Genomic DNA, 19,376 nt, shown 5'->3' with positions numbered 1-19,376 from the left:
TGTTGTGTATATATATATATATGTATATTTACATAAAGTAGTTATATAGAAGGTAGTTTGGGAAGGAGGGCAGTGGTGGAGGGCGGTCAAGAAAGGCTTCATTGAGCCATGGATAAGAGTACCAGCCTTGGAGTCAGGAAGACCTCAGTTCAAAACCAGCCTCAGACACTTGATACTTACTAGCTGTGTGACCCTGGGCAAGTCACTTAACCCCATTGCCTAGCCAAAGCGAACAAACAAAAAAACCCCCAAAAGATATATGATGCAAAAGAAATACTTGTATTCTAGGGGCAGCTGGGTGGTGCAGTGGATAGAGCACCAGCCCTGGATTCAGGAGGTCCTAAGTTCAAATGCAGCCTCACACACATAAGGCTTACTAGCTGTGTGACCCTGGGCAAGTCACTTAACCCCATTGCCAAGCTAAAAAAAAAAAAGCTTCATTCAGAAGACAGTACTTGAAATAAGTCTCAAAGGAAGAGAGGGACCCCTATGAGGGCAGGAAATGGAGAGGGGAGAGCATTATAGGGAGGAGGGACAACTGCAAAGATTCCTATCTATATACACGTAAACAAATTTCCATGAATAAGGTACCCTAAGTTTTCAGTTGCTCCACCTTAAGTCTCTACCAGATTCTTTGTTTATTCGTTCTCATTCACTTCTCTCTTATGTGACCACAGTCTTATAGTCTGGTTCTGCTTTTTTTCACTTCTTAAAAAAAAAATTGAGAATCATATTTGATGAAGAGCCTCCTAAAATTCACATCCTTGCTTTGTTAAATAGCACATAACCTCTTAAGGTGTCTTCCAGCTCTAAATGTATGTGCTTACATTGGACATAATTTAACAGATAGCTGATAAGAGTGCTGGACCTGGAGTCGGGAAGCCCTGAGTTCAAATTCTTTCTCACCTGCCTTGTAAACCTGGGCAAATCACTTAAACTCTCTCAGTCTCAGTTTTCTCATGTGTACCTCCCTGATAGGGTTGTTGTGAAGATCAAATGAGTTAACATATGGAGCATTTTGCAAATTTTAAAGCATTTTAAAATAAGCAATTCAGTTTAATATTAAACACCAATACAAATTAAATTTGCTTTGTGACTTTATCCTCCAATTTCTTGTGATATGTATATATATGCATATATATACACACATATGTACATACATATGTACATACACACACACACACACACACACACACACACACACACACATATATATATATATTGCCACTCCTGTTAAACTTGACATCAGGATTGCTTATTTCTCCATTCATTCTCTTCGACTTTTCCTCTGGTCTTGGTTACTTTTGTAATCTTTTCTTATTGGCTGTTTTCCTTTTGCATTATTTCAGGTCTTTCTAGATTTCCTTTTATTTTGCACAGTTGTCTGTCTTGATAGCATTATTTCATATCGTTCCATCGTTATACCTCTTTTTAACTATCCATTCCCCTATTGTTAGCTATTTAGGTTGCTCCCAGTTTTTCATTATTACACATAATGCTACCAATGAAAATCTTTGAACAGAAGACTTTTTTGGTTTTATTTCTGATATCCTGTTGAGGACATATTCCCAGTGATGGAGTCATGGGGTAAAAGGCAAATGCTCAAGGCAAAAGATGAAAATACGTTATTTTCAGAACACAAATCAATAGTTTGAATTGAGTAATAATACATGCAGGCAGCTTATAAAACTAAATGCAATCAGAAAAACAATGTATTAAAGAAATCAGAAGAAAAATAATAGTTCATTGAAAAGACAATGATCCCACCTATCAAAATAAGTGGGATACAGTCTAAGAAGTTACTCTTGGAGACATTTATCTCAGCAAGTGCCCATGTTCTGGAGAGAGACAGATCTGTGATTTCACTAGTATTGAGACATCCAAAGGGAGGAAGCTCTCTCTACCAATGCAGATCAGCAACTTCTCTGCAGTTTATAGTTAAGAGGCCTACAGCAGGTATCAGAGGTGCAGTGATTTGCCAGGGGCCATACGGTATGTGTCAAGAGACTGAATATAGATCCAGATCTTCCTGGCTTTGAGGCCAGATCTCTAGACAATGTATCACAGGTTCTTCACCAAGTATTCACATTCATGAGGGGAAAAAAATAGGAAAAATGCAAGAACTAAACTTATTCCTAAAGGCATAGAAAAGGATCATGCCAATAATGCAAAGTTGAAGTTGAAAGAAAATAAAGTTAAAAGAAATAAATGGAATGGAATGTGCTTTTGAGCATGCCCCAAAAGGCAGTGATTCAAGTCTCATGGGGGAAGGCTCAGTGTCCCTTAGCATTGGTGACTGACCTTGACTCTCCAACTGGCTCCATCTACCTTCTAGACTTGGGTGATCGAGAAGGCAGAGAGAAGAGGGAGGAATTTGGAATTACTGGAGGAGCAAATGGAAGGTCACTAGCAGCTGGATGGTTTGATTGAAACACTTACAACCATAGACAACCTCTGTCTCTATGTCTCTGTGTGTCTCTATCTCTCTCTGGAGGGCACTTGTATGTTTAAAATTTGCTTTGTTTTTTAAGCTGGCAAATGTGATAAAACCGTAGATCAGCCCAGTTGCTAAACTATGCTGTTGTTTGAGTGCAGCTTTGAGGGGGAGTCATTAGAAACATCCTCGGGATAGGGAGGGAGGGAGAGGAAAGCAAAGCTGTTCTGCCTGGAAGCTCAGTGTCAAAGGAGCGAGTTATTGATTTATTACAATCACTTCACAGGACAGAGAGTACATTCACTGCAGTTTCTCAGGGCATCAAATCAAGTCAGCAACGTGGGAAGCTGACAAGCTGGCTGAGTCAGGCATCCATCATTACCCCAACCCTCCTTTGAAAGGTGACCATTCCTTCTTGTTGTGTGTTGAAAGAAGGCCAAGGGAGTGGTCAGAGAGAAAGCCACCGCCCAGAGGAGGAGTAACCTGGCCCACAAAAAGGTGGGTGGAATAAAATAACTACCTGCTAGTTTTGCTAGCTCACATCCTCCCGTAAGCAAACACTACTATTACAGGAGTAAAATATGAAAAAAAATTCATAAAAACAGGAATGACTCTGGATCTTTATTTTGTCTAAATTACTCCTCAAAACTTATGTCTTTACCTTTTTCTTGCCACAGATGTAAAACCTTAAAGCTTCTGGTGCCCCTTTCAGCCATGATCAGTCTTTCTTTCTGATTCACAGATATAGAGGGCAAGGCAGTCGAGTCAGGGGGCAGGTAAATGGGGTAAAGAATTTGAGGTGAATGGGTGTAATGGAAGACTGGAGGAAGAGGGTTGAAGCAAATAGATGTGTAAACTTGAGAAAGATAATCGTCTTGTGGAATTAACTGAGTTTGTGAGTAATGAAAGGGAGGTAGGAACCTTTGCATAAACCTCCAGAAGGAGTGGTGATGGGTTTAGTTTGATTCTCCAGCATGGTTTCTGGCTTTGTTTAAGACGGTGGGTAGGAGCGCGGAAGATCAAATTCTTACCTCTGAAATCCAAGGAGCTAAGGTGAATGGGAAAACATCATGGCCAGAGATACCGGCCAGGAAATCTGTGTCAAATCAGAAAGCAAGACAGCAGCCGGAGCCCAGGGAGCTAACCGTCGACTCCACCTGATCTCTGGAAGCGTCAGTATTTTAATGCAACTATTTATTTTCTTTGTCTGCACTGACCACTTGGAGGAGGAGTCCGTTACACAAGCATTCTCCTCACTCAGCCACAGTTGAGAAAGAAAGCATGTACAAATAATAGCTACTAAGGAATAACTAGCATACAGTGCTTTTAGATTTCAAAAGTGCTTTGCCCATATTCACTCAATTGATTCCCACAGCAGCCCTGTGAGGTAAGTGCTTTTATTACCCCCATTTTTATAGATGGGAAAACTGAGGCTGAGAAGTTGAGTCACTTGTCCACGGTTATGCAATTAGTAAGCATATGAGACAACTGGCAGCTAAGGTGTCAGAGTAGGTAGAGTTTAGGGCTTGAAGTCTGGAAGATCTGAGTTCAAATCCAGCTTTAGACACTTACCAGCTCTGTGTCCCTGGGCAAGTCACTTAACCTTGTTTGCCTCAGTTTCCTCATCTGTAAAATGAGCTGGAGAAGGAAATGGCAAACCACTCCAGTATCTTTGCCAACAAAACCTCAAATGGGGTCACAAAGTCAGACACAACTAAAACAACTCTACAACAACTTTTACTTCTGCCTTCTGGAACTACATGGAATAACTCTCATTAATCTTTTCATATGCCAAGAAAACCCCAAATGGGGTCACGAAGAGGTAGATATGACTGAACAACAACAAAGGTGTGCAAGAGTATTTGAAACCAGACCTTCCCGATGCCACATCCAAGGTCTTACTGCCTCCCCTAGGTGCTTAATGTTTGTTGAATTAGAGAAGAAAATTATAAAATTCTCTTGACTAGAGCACAAATGAAAAATGATGGTGATAAATATTAAAGAATAAATTTTATATCTGAGCCAGAATTTCCAAACACTTTCTAAATCTACTTTTCTTTTAAATTGAGATTAATAGTTTATATTTTCCTACACATGTTGATTTAGCAAGCTTACTTTGATACCAACTCATGATGACATTCTAGTAAGGTGTGTAAAAGTTTTAAAGTTTGGTGGGTAAGAAAGCATCCACACAAGAAAAACCACAGGTTATTTGCATTGAGGCCATCCATGTGGAATGTTCCAACCATACAGGTGGCTGCATGTAGACACTGCAAGTAGTGCCAAATGAATTTCCTTCCAATGCTCAACATGACTATTCTTTCTCCTTCATGTGTATATATATATATATATATATATATCTATATATATCTATATATACATATACACACACACACACACATATATATACATATACACATATATACATATATACATAGACATACACAAATACACACACTATATATATATGTGTGTGTGTATATATATATACATATATATGTGTGTATATACATAAATTTTTGGAGGGGTAAGGCAATGGAGTGAAGTGACTTGCCCAGGGTCACACAGCTGGTAAGTGTCAAGTGTCTGAGGCCAAATTTGAACTCAGGTCTTCCTGAATCCAGGGCTGGTGCTCTAGCCACTGTGCCATGTAGCTGCCTCCTTCTTCATGTTTTTAACAATAGTAGATTACCAAAGGACTGAAGTCAAGAGTGTCAACAGGCAATCACAATGTCTCAAGACTTAGGTGAAAACCAGGTTTATTATGAGAAAGGAATATGCATGTGGACCGCAAAGAATTCATAGTCCTTATAGAAGTTTGTATGTTTATGATAGTACAATAAAAGAAGGAGGAGAAAACAGGAAAGGGGCATGGCATGGGAGGAGAAAAATATAGTAAAGGAGGGGCAAAAGCCACATTCTTTTCCCTTGGGAACCACTAGACCATGAAGACAGGAGGGTCTGCTTATCTGCAAAGGACCCAGCTGCACAAGCATCTTTTCTAGCCTGGCACAGACTGGCTAGTGCCTGTCTTGCCTCCCAAGGACACATGGGCAATCCTTCTTAGGGTATAAACCATAAATTATGTCAGCTGGGGGTGGTGGTGGTGATGGTGGTGCTTAGCTTTTGAAACATTCAGGGCCTCCTACATGCTCTGGGTCCAACGTTTCTGGAAAATATGGCAACTAAAAATAGACAAATTCAGTGGAACCCTTAACAGCGCCTTAACAAGAGTCACCCAAAGAGGTGTATCATCATACACCCAAGAGGTGTATGGTAATTGTGAGCAGATTGTAACATTTTGTAAATAAGGAATCTTGCAGTAACTGCTGCATAAAGGGTGTCATCAGAGCAGTGTCTGACCAGTGTGGAGTGAGGGGAAAGATGGGCTGGTCATATGATGAGAATGATGGTTAGCTGGTGTACATCTCACATACACTATATCAGATGGAGAGAAAGACCTGCAGTACACTGGGTGGATCCCCATGGAAAGGAGTCCCACAGGATGAGATGGCTGAGATGGGTTGCAATCTGTATCACTGGAAAGACTCTCTGTATCAACAAGATCACAGATCTATTAATGTATTGAATAATTACAGTGAAATGTCCTGTATTATAGCAATCTATGTGTCTTATCCCTCAACTCCACTCTCCATGAGGGCAGAGACTGTGAAATATTTAAATTTTATTGCTTATCCAGTTTCTAAAATTGTGCTCTGCATCTTCCTCTCTCTCCCTCCCTCCCTCTCTCTCTGTCTCTCTGTCTGTCTGTCTGTCTCTCTGTCTCTCTCCACCTCTTTCTCTCTCTCTGTCTCTGTCTCTCTCCCTGTCTTTATCGATCTCTCTCTTTCTCTCTGTCTCTCTGTCTGTCTCTCTCTATCGATCTCTCTCTTTCTCTCTGTCTCTCTCTCTCCACCTCTTTCTCTCTGTCTCTGTCTCTCTCTATCAATCTCTCTCTTTCTCTCGCTATCTCCTTAGCTAGCTCTCTCTCCTCTATTTCCTTATCCTTTCATCCATCCATTCATTCTATCCCCCTTTCTATCTCCTCTCTTTATCCATCCATTCACTGTCTCTCTCTCTCTCATCTACATGTTTCCTCCCTTGAGAAAAGGCAGACACTGTTCCATTTTTGCCTTTTTCTCACTGCAGTGTCTTGCACATAGCAGGAGATTACTCAATGCTTGTTGATTTAATGAAACGGATCCAGTATAATTCTCCCTGAAATCAAATCATATCTAGTTTTTTGACTGGGCAGATTTATTAGACAAAAATCACACAGGTTTAATAGGTGGTAGACAAAAAGACACAGTATATATATTGATTTAGCAAAGCGGAAATTTAACAGCCTTGCATGGAATTCTTGTGATGTATGGAAAAAAGTGATCGAAATTCTAACTGATTGACAAATAATACACAAGAAGCCTCTAGCTAGAGGAAGATCTTTTGTGGGTTGTGTTCTTTTCAATGGTGTGTGTGTGTGTGTGTGTGTGTGTGTGTGTGTGTGTGTGTGTGTTTAATCAATTACTTAGGTAAAGATATCACTTCTACATTTATCGAATTTGAAGATGCTGCTGAGTTAGAAGGGTTATCTAACACATTGGATGACAAAATCAGCATCAAAAAAGGTGTCAGTAGGCTTAGAATGATGGGTCAAATCTAATGCGATTAAGATGAACATAATTCAAAGACGAACAGTTCTGCATCAAAGTTTTTGTTGTTATTTTTGTTTAATCATGTCCAACTCTTTGTGACTTTATTTGAGGTTTTCTTGGCAAAGATACTGAAGTGCCCTTTCCTTCTCCGGCTCATTTTCCAGATGAGGAAACGGAGGCAAACAGGGTTAAGTGACTTACCCAGGGTCACACAGCTAGTAAGTGTCTGAGGCTGGATTTGAGCTCAGGTCCTCCCAATTCCTGGCCTGGCACTCTATCCACTGTGCCACCTAGTTGCCCCAAATTGGGGTTTGCCATTACTATATAAGGAGAGACTGGAGGCAATGTGGCTAGAAAGCATTTAATTTGAAAAACATTTTGATATTTGAGTTGCTTGCAAATTTAGCGCTGAGTCAGAAGTTTTACATTCAATCAAACAAGTGAATGAAATATTAAGCTATATGAATAGAAGTTGATTATCATGAAGAAGGGAAATGATATTCAAGTGTGCTAGTTTTATCATATCTGATGTCTTATGTTCAATTCAGAGCATCACTGTTAACAATACTGTTCTAGAAAGGACTGGGGATACAGTTGGAGTCCTTGGCCAATATTTTTGGGAACTTTAGCATGCATGTAGAAGCCTGGGAAGGTGGGTAGAGGGAGAGGAAAGAAGGAGAAAAGGATAGGAGGGCACTGGGGAGGGGAGGGGAGGAGAGGAGAGCAGAGGAGAAAAGAAGGGAAGGAGGAAAGGAAGGAAGCAGGGAGGAGGGAGAAAGGGAAGGAGAAGAGAGGAAGGGAGGAGAGGGGAGAGGGAGGAAGAGAGAGAAGGGGAGAGGAGAGTGTGTGATTTTAGGCAAGTCTTTTCACTGGTTTGGACCTCAGTTTTTTATTTGTTAGAAAGGAGTTAGTTGAACTAGGTCACCTCTAAGGTCACTTCCAGCTTCAAGTCTATGATCCTATGACCAACACACAGTGAAGAAATCCATACTACAGGTAGTACAACTTTAAAAGAACTTAGGTATCTTTTTTCCAAGAGATTTCTTTTTGTGTTTTTTTTTGGGGGGGGGTGAGGCAATGGGGGTTAAGTGACTTGCCCAAGGTCATGCAGCTAGTAGATGTCAAGTGTCTGAGGCTGGATTTGAACTCAGGTCCTCCTGAGTCCAAGGCCGGAGCTTATGCACTGTGCCATCCAGCTGCCTCCAAAAAAAAAAAAAGCTTTAAAAGGATTTTTGAGTGTTTTTTTTTTAAGTCATGTCTGACTCTTCATGATTCTATTTAGGGTTTTCTTGGCAGAGGTACTGGAGTGGTTTGCCATTTTTTTTTCCAGATCATTGTACAGATGAGGAAACTGAGGCAAACAGGGGTAAGTGACTTGCCCTGGGTTACACAACTAGTAAATGTCTAAGGCTGGATTTGAACTCGGGAAGATGAGTCTTTGTGCTCTATCCACTACACCACCTAGCTGCCCCTCTAAAACAATAGGATCACAGATTTAGAGTTGTAGGGACCAAAGAACCTTGAATCCAACAGTCTCGTGTTATAGATAGAGAAACAGAGACTCAAAAAGATGAAGCCCCTTGCCTAAAGGGTCACACAGTTGGAAGTGACTGAGGCAGAATTTGGACCCATTTTCCTGATTCCTAGTCCAGTGCCTTATCCAGTAGGTTAAAACTATTAAAAATAAATTAAAAAAAAAGAATTGTGATTGAAAAGACAAAATACTAGATTACATGCCTACTTCTCTGTGTCTATAAAATCTCCATATTGGAGTAGGTGTCTAGCCTTTCAAGACACTGGGTTTCACTTTATGTTAAAAATCCACTCTGCTTACTTAACAGTCTTGTTTTGCAGAGTATTATCCCAGTAATGCAACTTTCACTTTCGTTGTCTCATTTTTGTGGTACTTTCCTATGGCAAATTAGCTCACTTCTGCAGGGATCCCAGATTTAGAGCTGGAAGAGACTTCAGAAGCCATCTGGTTCAGAGGTGGAAACTGAGGCACAGAGAGGCTTCATGACTGGCTCAAAAATCACATAGCTCACAGCAAATCAGGAAGTACTTACTGGAAGGCTGACTGTGCACCCTCTGCCCTGTGTATATAAGCAAATCAAGTCCAAATACTCATTAAGGAACAGCCTGGCACCTCACAGCTTCCCTTCAAAGGCATCCCCAGACCGTGATCCCTGGGCTCATCTCAGAAATATCACAACCACAGTCTGCTTTATGTTCTAGTTACCTGACAAGTTTTTGTTTGTGCAATGCAGACCTCAAGTTAGATCTGTGATTTTTGCTTCAAGATGATTACATCATAATTCAGGGCTATGCTCAGATACATTTTACATTTCTAGCAAGATTAGGGCACGTTTGTATAGTGCAGGAATCTGTGAACTTAAAAAAATCCCCTTTTTTTGATAACTATTTCCATATAATTAGTTTTTTTGTAATCCTATATCTGTCAGTCGGTCAACAAGCTTTTATTAAGCACTTACTGTGTGCCAAATACTGTACTAAATGCTGGGAATACAAATACAAGCAAAAAGAAAGACAGCTCCTGGCCTCAAGGAGCTTACATTCTAATGGGAGAGACAATACAAAAAGGAAGCTGCAAAGAGTAGGGGGAGGGGAAAAGGGAGGAATGATGGAGGATTTTGGATTGCAGCCTGATGAGAAATGTATTTTATTTTATGCATTAAAAATGATTCTGAAAAGGGATCCAGAGGCTTCACCAGATTGCCAGAGGGGTTCTTAATGTAAAGACCTCTGATATAGAACTCTGAGGATTGCAAAGCACTTTATACACATCATCTCAGTTTATCTTAACGAACTCATGAATAGGTGCTGTAATTATCCTCACTTTACTGATAATTATATAGGGCATCCCAAAAACCTGAATGCATAGTGGCTAGTGGCGCCATGATGCCTGGAGTCAGGAAGACCTGAATTCAAATTCAGCTTTGGCTGTATGGCCCTGGGCAAGTCATTTAACCTCTGTCTGCCTCAGTTTCTTCGGCTGTAAATTAAGGATAATACTCAGAGTTTTGGGACATTCTGTATTACATATAGAGCTGAGTTGAGGTCAGTACAGGGGCTGCTTGGGTGAACCACAGCCTGGATCTTGGGACCCTTGCTACTTCTTCAGCTTGTGTTCCTTGTCCTGATTATAGATGATCAGTGATCCTGAGATGGATTTTTCCAGCCTTGGAGGTAACCTCATGAGTTTGAGAGGCTGGGAGCTCCTGGATCTTCATGTTGGAGCTGACTGGCCAACAGAGAGGCTTACTACAACTAGACCCTTGAAAAGATGTCCACTAACAGGAGATTAGGCACAAACCATGCCCTGGATGGCCAGAAGACATTGACTTGGATTAGGGTGTTTGGACAATGTGCCAAATATATAAGGCTGTGTTCAGTTATATTCCAGGCACTGTGCTGAGCTCTGGGGATACAAAAAGAGGCAAAAGACAGTCCCTGCCCTCAAGGAGCTTACAATCTATCATAGAAGACAACATGCAAACAAATACAGTTATATCCCTTCCACATTGGGGTTGTAAGGGGCACCCTGTGATCTGAAAAACCCATGTAAAATTTTTTGGTCCTTCTTTCATTCCAGAAAAGAAGTCTGAATTTTTTCTTTTTTTTTCAAATGAGGTGTTTACAGTACCTTATTGTAAAATTTAGGTTAAGTATTTGGCCATAGGCTATTGTAAGTAGATCAATGTTATGTAAAAATACTAGCCATTGTGTGTTATCTGCCGGCTTTCAAATGCTTTTTGCAAACTTTAACTTCTTAACTTTAAAAAAGAAGTTGTGGGGGCAGCTGGGTGGTGCAGTGGATAGAGCACCGATGCTGAAGTCAGGAGGACCTGAGTTCAAACCAGTCTCAGACTGAACACTTGACACTTACTAGCTGTGTGACCCTGGGCAAGTCACTTAACCCCAATTACCTAAAAAAAAAAAAACAAAAAAACAAACCCAAAATGAAATTGTATATATTTATAGTATTAAAAGATAAAATATGTTGATGTTATACTATATATGTTATGAAATTCTGAGTTTCTAAACCTTTTCTGTCACCTGTTGCTTACACAAAACTCCCCAAGAATATCCATTTAAATTCTTATGCCGACCTGCCATATATCAAAACTGTGATGAGAAAGTCGGGATGTGGAAGAAATAACTGTGTATACAAAGCAAACTACATACAGGATAAAGAAGAGATAATTAAGAGAGAGGAAGCACTGGAATTCGGAGGAATCGGGGAAGGCTCCCTGTAAAAGGGGTTTTAGTAGGCAATTAAAGGAAGCTAGGGAGGTCACTAGGCAGAGTGAGGAAAAGACAGCATTCCAGGCCTAGGGAATAGCCAGAGAAGACGGAATGTCTTATTCATGGAACAGCCAAGGAGCCAGTGCCACTGGGTTGAAGAGGATGTGTTGGGAAGGGAGATGTAAGAAGACTGGAAAGAGAGAAGAGAGCCAGGTTGAAAGGGCCCAAGATCACACAAGGTCTGAGGTGGGATTCACCCTCAGCTCCTCCTGACTTCAAGTCTAGATCTCTGTCTACTCTAGTATGCTGAAAGTGAATTTTCAGATGTTTAAATCTACAAATAATAGATTTCTTCCACCTGTAGGGCTCTGTGTTAGGTTCTATAGAGAACTCAAGATGAATATGTCAGAGCCCTGGAGAAGTTTACAATCTAGTAGGGTACAAAGATCCATAACAAATAAGCATTCTATAAATTAGATTAAGCACATTAAGCAAACAAGCTTTTAATAAACACCTGTTCTGTGCCAGTCACTGTGTTAAATGCTTTTCAAACATCTCATTAGATTCTCACAACAATCCTGGGTGGTAGGTGCTATTATTATCTTCATTTTACAGTTGAGGAAACTGAGGCAGATAGAGGTTAAATGACTCACCCGAGGTAACACTAGTAAGCGTCTAAGGCTGAATTTGAATACTGGTCGTCTGACTCCAGGCCTGGTGCTCTGTGCACTATGGTGCCACCTAGTGTCCATGTGGGAGAAACAAGATATACAGTGAATACATGTGAGGGAAAGACCAAATAAACCTTCACAAAGGCTTCATGCTGGATCCTGAACCAGATGTCTCTGGGTTTGAATCCTGCTTCTGCCATGTATTACCCATATGACCTGCAGCCAGTAACTCACTTCCCTCTTTTGGGTCTCAGTTTCCTCATCTGTAAAACAAAGCACCATGAGCACTGTTGCAGAATGAGCTTTGTATTTAGAACTAAAAGGCCCGCATTTGAATCCTGGCTCTGCTAGTTAATACCTGTATAGCTGTGGACGAATCATTTAAGCTCTCTGGCCCTCTGTTTCCTCATATGTCAAAAGGGGACCTTAGACTAGACTATCTTTAGGGTTCCTGCCAGCTTTAAGTCTACAATTCCCATGACTAGAAGAAGTCTAAGATCCATTCCAGATCTAAATTCTATGGTAATTACTATAAAATGAATAATACAGATGACTTTTATTGTATTTTTTTTCCTCAATGATTTTTTTGGGTGTCAATGAGGAATGCCAAAAAAGCATTGATTTCCAAAATGAACATAAATTTGCTGAAATCTCATTCTTAGATCCAATTCAATCCAATCTAACAAACCATTTATTATGTGTGAGTCTTTGTGCTAGGATGCTTGGCACAGAAACCCAACCACAAAACAGTCCCAGGTCTCAGGAAGCTTACCTTCTTGGAGGTGGGGAGAGTGGGGATGGAGGATCTGGTATCTATACAGAGAGGTAACTTGGAAAAGAGCACAGGAAGATGCTATTTAAATCGAGAAAGGAATACTGATGGGGCGTGGGAAATGATGAGTTGGTTGATTCAGAAAAACGTGGAAAGACTTGGACTTATGAAGGGAGATGCTATGCGCCTTCAGAGAAACAGATAATAGGAGGAAATAAACATAGTACAAGTCTTACATATATGTGCATGAGTGTATATATGCATATAGATATCTGTGCATATGTGTATATATATCTATGTCAATTATAGCCTTCTTTTAGAGTGGGGGTAGAGGGGAAAAATAAAGTAAAAAGTGCAGCATAGCAGAGAATAAAAGAAATCCAACAGAGAAGCAAAGAAAAGCTAAGCAGTATTGAAAACCATGTGTAGTATTTATTATGTAGGTTTTCTTGAAATGGAAATTTATTATTTTATATTGAATCCTCTCTTATGGTCTGCTGTGTACATGGCACTGTTTTTTTCTCTCTTATTTTGTATTTATGTGTAAAATAAAAAAAATTACAGAAAAATAATAAAATGCAAGCATACCTCAAATACTGTGGGTTTGTTTCCAGACCACTGCAATAAAATGAACAACAATGAAAGAAACAACAATGAAAGAAAGTAATGCAAAGTCATTTCTAGAGGAGACAGCACGAACACCTGTGGGATTTAGGGGAAGATCATGGCCAGATCTCAGGTAGGAGATGGCACCCAGGTCCTTCCACATTCATATCTAACGCTGTACAAAAATGCGCAACTGAAAATGTTATTCCTCCGTATTGAATTGCAATGAGTAGAAACAAATGCATAAGAAAAGGTTTCTGTTTTTTTTTTTTAAGTCCTAATCTCTCAAGTTCCAAATGCTCAGCTCAGCTAGAGAGAAATTCATCCGTGCTCTCAACACTAGAGGTCACCATCATCATAGGAATGGAAAATGGATTTTCGACAAAATCCCAACTGCGGGACTTCTTGATCTGGAGTCCGTTTATTTCTAGCACATTGATGCTAGCGGTAGGATTTCTCAAAGATGAAAATAAACAAAGCATAACCTTTTCACTGAAGACACTTTATAACCAGGCCAGATAATTTATTTGAAACCGTAAGGATCCAGGGAAGCTATACTGGGGCTTGGGGGTTTCTTTGGCATTTGAAAATAAAAACAGGCAAGACAGATGGAGCTAGGGTCACTCTGGGGGTCTATTTTTCTCTTGATGCCCTTGTCTAACCCACATTATTAATAATGGGTTGCATGTGGGCACTGAAGAGAGAAAGCCCGTCTGTCCCGGTCCAAACTCAGGGATGGTTCGCAGTCTTCCAAGGGACAGTCAGTAGTCTTTGTATTTGCGCCTTCTCAGAAAGGTGACTTTTGGAGTCCAAGGACCTACTTAAATCAAATATAGCTGGAGGGGGTTGAAGTTAGGACTGTTGGAATCTGGGGATTAAAAGCTTCCATCAAGGGATGAAGTAGGAAGAAATAAACACCAAGTGAGAGACGAGTAGAGAAATAGGGCAGGAAGAAAGCTAACCCAAAGACCGAGAGAAAACTAATAAGAAACCTTCAGAGACTTAAAAAAATAAAAAAAAGCTAAAAATGGAGCACTTGAATCTGTGAATAACGAGGAAACAGACAGTTGTGGGATATGGGGAACAGTAAGTCAGACAGCAGGAGATGGCATGACACAGATAAATTAGCTGTCAAAAATAACAGGAGAAGATGTAAAACACATTTAAAAAAACCACACAAATAGAGGCAGAATGGCTACCTTTGTTGAATATTTTATTACTTGACGTAGGAACTTCAGCCATTTGGATAAACAAATTGCAAAGTTTCTGTGTTTTACTACAATTTCTCCAGGCACTGTTTTACCCTCTGTTGAAGTGCTAGCGTGTGTCTGGGCATAAATTTAAGCTAAGATGATGTATTTCTTGACTATGGCTTTTTCTTTCTTTCTTTTTTTTCCTTTTCTTTTTACGTGGTGCTTGTCGAATGGCATTATAAAGTGAATAGTCTATATATTTTGTCCCTGCTATAGAGATAGGGGATGAATGCCTTGTACCGGAACACTCTAAAAACCACTGCTTTTAGTGTATGGACTAAAATCAAGGGAGCCCCAGGATCTGGTGTAACAGAATGGATTCAGAGTCAGAGGACATGAATTGCAATCTTAATTCTGTCATGTGAGGATAGTAGCGTTAGAGCTGAGATGGCTAATGTGGGGATTTAATCTAGCTCTTTCATTTCACAGATTTGGAAACTGAGGCCCAAAGCAGGGTTTCCTTTTGCCTAAATTCACAGTAATTTTAAGTGGATGAGTTGTTGTTTGAATACCAGTTCTCTGACTATAGAAATAGTGCTTTCCTCATTGTGCCCTGCAGCTTACTTCTCCTATGGCCTTGGAGGAAATCATTAAGCCTTTCTGTGCCTCAGTTTCCTCATCTGTAAAAAAAAGGGACTTGGCCTAGACAAGCTCTAAGGTAGCTCTCAGCTTTAGATCCATGATCCTCCGATTTGAAATAATTAAGTGCTAGAGGTAGTGTGACATATTGGATAAAGAGCTGGTTTTGAAGCCAGGAGGGAGCTGAATTCTGATCCTGCCTCTTACCCATACTAGTTGTATGTAGAATCAATCAATTAAGAAACACTTATTAAGCACCTACTACATGCCAGGCACTGTACTTAGCACCAGGGAAGTCAATTAACTTCTCAATTTTCTAGTGTTGTAAGTTTCAGGGATGGTTGAGGAAATCTTCCATATACCACCATAGGTCTAATTCCTATACCTTACTATGTGATAGAAAATCCAGACTCAAAGAATAAATGAGGATGTGATTGAACAAGGGAAAACTGACCCATATTTGTTTCATAGCTAGCAATCATTGGGTCCCTTTAAATGGTCCCCTAATGCCTTTAATCACTCACACCAGAGTCACAGCTAGCAATTTTCATGCTGGGGCAAGCAGCGTGGAACATACTTTTAAAGACAAATTACGTTGAGGATATCAGAGAGATCACAATTCTGTCCTATGAAAGGGATCCAGAGACCTTGGCATACCAGTTCTCATGGATTTTGCAAGTCCACTGATGGGAAGGCTACTACCTAATCTTGGAGAAATAGCAAAATGTCATTTGGATGGAGATGATGCAGACTCATCCATCTCATTAGACCGTTCAAGGAGACTGAGGCCATAGATTTAGGTCGGAAAGGAACCTTAGGCATCCAAACTCTACATTTTACAGATAAAGAAGCTGATATTCAAGGATGTGAAATATACAATGTTGTAGATCCATAGGAATGAATCTGGAAGTCATTTCCCTGCCTCCCCCCAGCCCCTCTTAGATTTTCTGGTAGAACTTCACCAGTTTGGTGTCTGAATTTCAAGGATGTTCACCAGTAGATGGCACAAGGAGGCTTCTAAATTACTGTATCTTCACAGATTAGAAGATTGTTCTAAGACATTAACCCCAGAGCTTGCATCCGTCCACTCAACACTGTCAATCTTCCTTCTTTTCTTTGAATAAATAAACAATTAAATCCCCAGAATAAATATTAATAAACTTGTTGTCTTTCAGAAAGGCAGAGCTGCCTCCAATTACATTAGATTACTTCTGTTTTTGTTTTTACCCACTAGGGCCCTTGGTTAAACTTCCTGCCCTAAGTTGTTCTCCCTCCAGCACTGCCCTGCCCCTGTTGAGAATCCCCAGCTGTTTGGGCTGTCTAAAGACCCCCTAAATGAGGTGTTCAGCTGCACTTAATTAATCATGTTCTCTCCAAGTGGCTGTTTACCCAGAGTCTGGTGTTGGTAAAGTGGGGACATCTATTCCCTTCACACCTGATGCCAAACTGAACTCAGTCCTTGGACAAGAAGTTGGCAGATGTCCAGAACCACTCAGTGCCCAGGACTGTTTTTTTTTCCTCAAACTCAATCAAAGAGGAATATTTAATGTATAATGGAAGTATGCATTAACAGTCTATTCTGCTGTGTGCCTTCTAACTTATTCCTGTTCTGCATGATACAGAGAAAAGAAGACAGGCTCTGGAGTCATAGGAACTGGGTTCAAATCCTACCTTGGATGTCTACTCTTTGTTTCTCCTTAGGCCAGTTACATAACTTCTCTGGATTCTCAGTTTCCTCCTCTACAATGTGACAGGGTCAGACTAGATAGCTCCTAAGGTCCCTAGATAAATGGTCCTAAGATTGGGTAGTGACATTTTAGATGGTAGAGAGTTTGGACCTGAGTGGATGGGATCTAGATCTAATTTCTAATTGATTAGAAGGCTAATTTCTAAATGATTGAAGTGTTCATGATTTTCCCCATTCCTTCCTCCCTATATATGTTGTTGTTCAGTCATTTTTCATTTGTGTCTGACTCTCCATGACCCCGTTTGGGGTTTTCTTGGCAAAGATACTGGAGTGGTTTGTCATTTTCTTCTCTTGCTCATTTTACAGTTGAGGAAACTGAGGCAAACAGGGTTAAGTGACTTGCCCAGGGTCACATAGCTAGTAAATATCTGAGGCCAGATTTGAGCTCAGGAAGATGAGTCTTCCTGACTCCAGGCCCAGTGCTTTATCCACTGTGTCACCTATCTGTCCAGGGGAGTGTAGCAACAATAACAACAACAACAGCTTTCAGGTTTACACGGCTCTTTCCTCACAATAAACCCTAAGTGGAGGCAGTGTTATCATTCCCATTTTATGGATGAACAAACTGTGGACAAGTGAGTTGGCCAGAGTCCCATGCCAGCAAATGTCAGAGCCAGCACTAGAACCCAGATCTCCTGACCCCAAGACCAGGGCTCTCTAGTGACAAATGGAGGAGTAGGCTGAAGTGTGGGGAGTGACAGGAATGTGCCAACCCTGCCTGAGGGGGACCAGGGCACCAGAGAGGGAAAAGTATGTTATCTGCTTCCACAGTTTTGCCTAAGGCTGGCCCTACATGCCTCTTTGGCTTCTAATCTCAGGGGCAGAAGCAAATCTAGTTTACTGTTTCTTTGCAAATTGCATAATACAAGCAGCATGATGCAGTAGGAGAGCACTGGATTTGTAGAGAAGACATGTGTTAAAAACCTGACTTTGTCATTTCCTCGCTGAGTGACCCTGGAGAAATCCCTCTCTCTTCCTCAGCATCTTCATCTATAAAAGGAGGGGAGGACCTTTTACTTCTAAAACTATGCTCTTATGACCTCATTATCCAATAAAACATTTTATTTTTGTGTATTCTGATTTCCAGTATGTTTCAAAACTTAATTTTTTCCTTTGATACTTGAGGTAACTTATAATTGCTATGCATGTCTACATACATATCCTCATATGGAGTTCTGAAATCGATGAGCTTTGGGCATTGAGAATAACATTCATAATAATATAATGATTATTTTGGTAGCAGTGAGGCAAAATACTCTGAATTCTCAATCTTTTCATTTTGATTTATGGAAAGCAGGGTCTCATTTGGGTTATTCTGAATGTCGAGGGCCACCGCCAGTTTTCTTGACCTATGTCTTGCTACTGAACGTCAATGACTCTGGATGAGAAAGTGAGGCTAATGACTTTGCCTGGCTCTGCCTTATTCACATCCTGGTATCACTGCAAGGTAAGACATCATTCTCCTGATGTCATTGGTCCTCTTTGAGAACAAAGGACAAACAACAACAATAATTTTGAATATCATGCTATATTAACCCTTCGAGTTTGAAAGCTTGTTTCGGGTGGACAGGAGCCAGATGGCAGTAGATGGCAGACATCTGTGTAACATCAGCCTGAGATTGTAAAGGACAATGTAATCTGGTTGTTGTCATTGCTTAAGAAGAGTTGTGGAAAGCCTTTGTTGAGAAAGTAGAGTCAAGTTGAACCCTATCACTGATCTATTCAAAATGCACTCATGGTTTATTTTGTCTCCTCCTTTAAGAAAACCCACTATATCCCATGTCCAGGCATTCCAAATATATATGTTAGGAAACGATTAACCATGTGACAAAAGGAGCTTTTGCACGAGTAGCAATCTTGGGGTCCTGTTACATGGCCAGTCCCCCTAATGGCTTTATAACTCACACCAGAGTCATAGCTAGGAATGTCCATACTGGGATAAACAGCATAGCACATACACTAAAATAAAAATTTAAATGTCAGGGCTATCAGGGAGCCCACAATTCTGTCCTGTAAAAGGAATAAAGAGTCCTTGGGAATACCACTCTTATGGTGGATAGAGCCTTCAGGATGGGCAAGTCCACTGATGGGGAGGCTGCTACCTAAGGGGAAAGGGCAGAGTTAAACTTACCTTGACATTGGTTGGAGAGAAGAAGTGCACCAACTTGTAGTTTCTATTCAAAAAAAGATTTCTTTTAAATGCCTAGTTCCATTATTTCTATGCATTTGAAATACAAGTGTTACCAACAAACTTAAATTTCAGTATCCTACCACAAAGCCCATCTTAATGATGACTTGGACTCACGTGCTTTAGTTTAATGGGCAGCCTGTATACTCCACTCCTCTCCACACAATGTCAAGAGGATGCCTCCAAGATATTGGGTGGATCCCCTGTG

This window comes from Phascolarctos cinereus, unplaced genomic scaffold (assembly GCF_003287225.1).
Source record: "Phascolarctos cinereus isolate Bilbo 61053 unplaced genomic scaffold, phaCin_HiC Scaffold_1;HRSCAF=81, whole genome shotgun sequence".
Lineage (NCBI taxonomy): Eukaryota > Metazoa > Chordata > Mammalia > Diprotodontia > Phascolarctidae > Phascolarctos > Phascolarctos cinereus.
The sequence above is the reverse complement of the archived record's forward strand: the minus strand, read 5'-3'. Positions refer to the sequence as shown.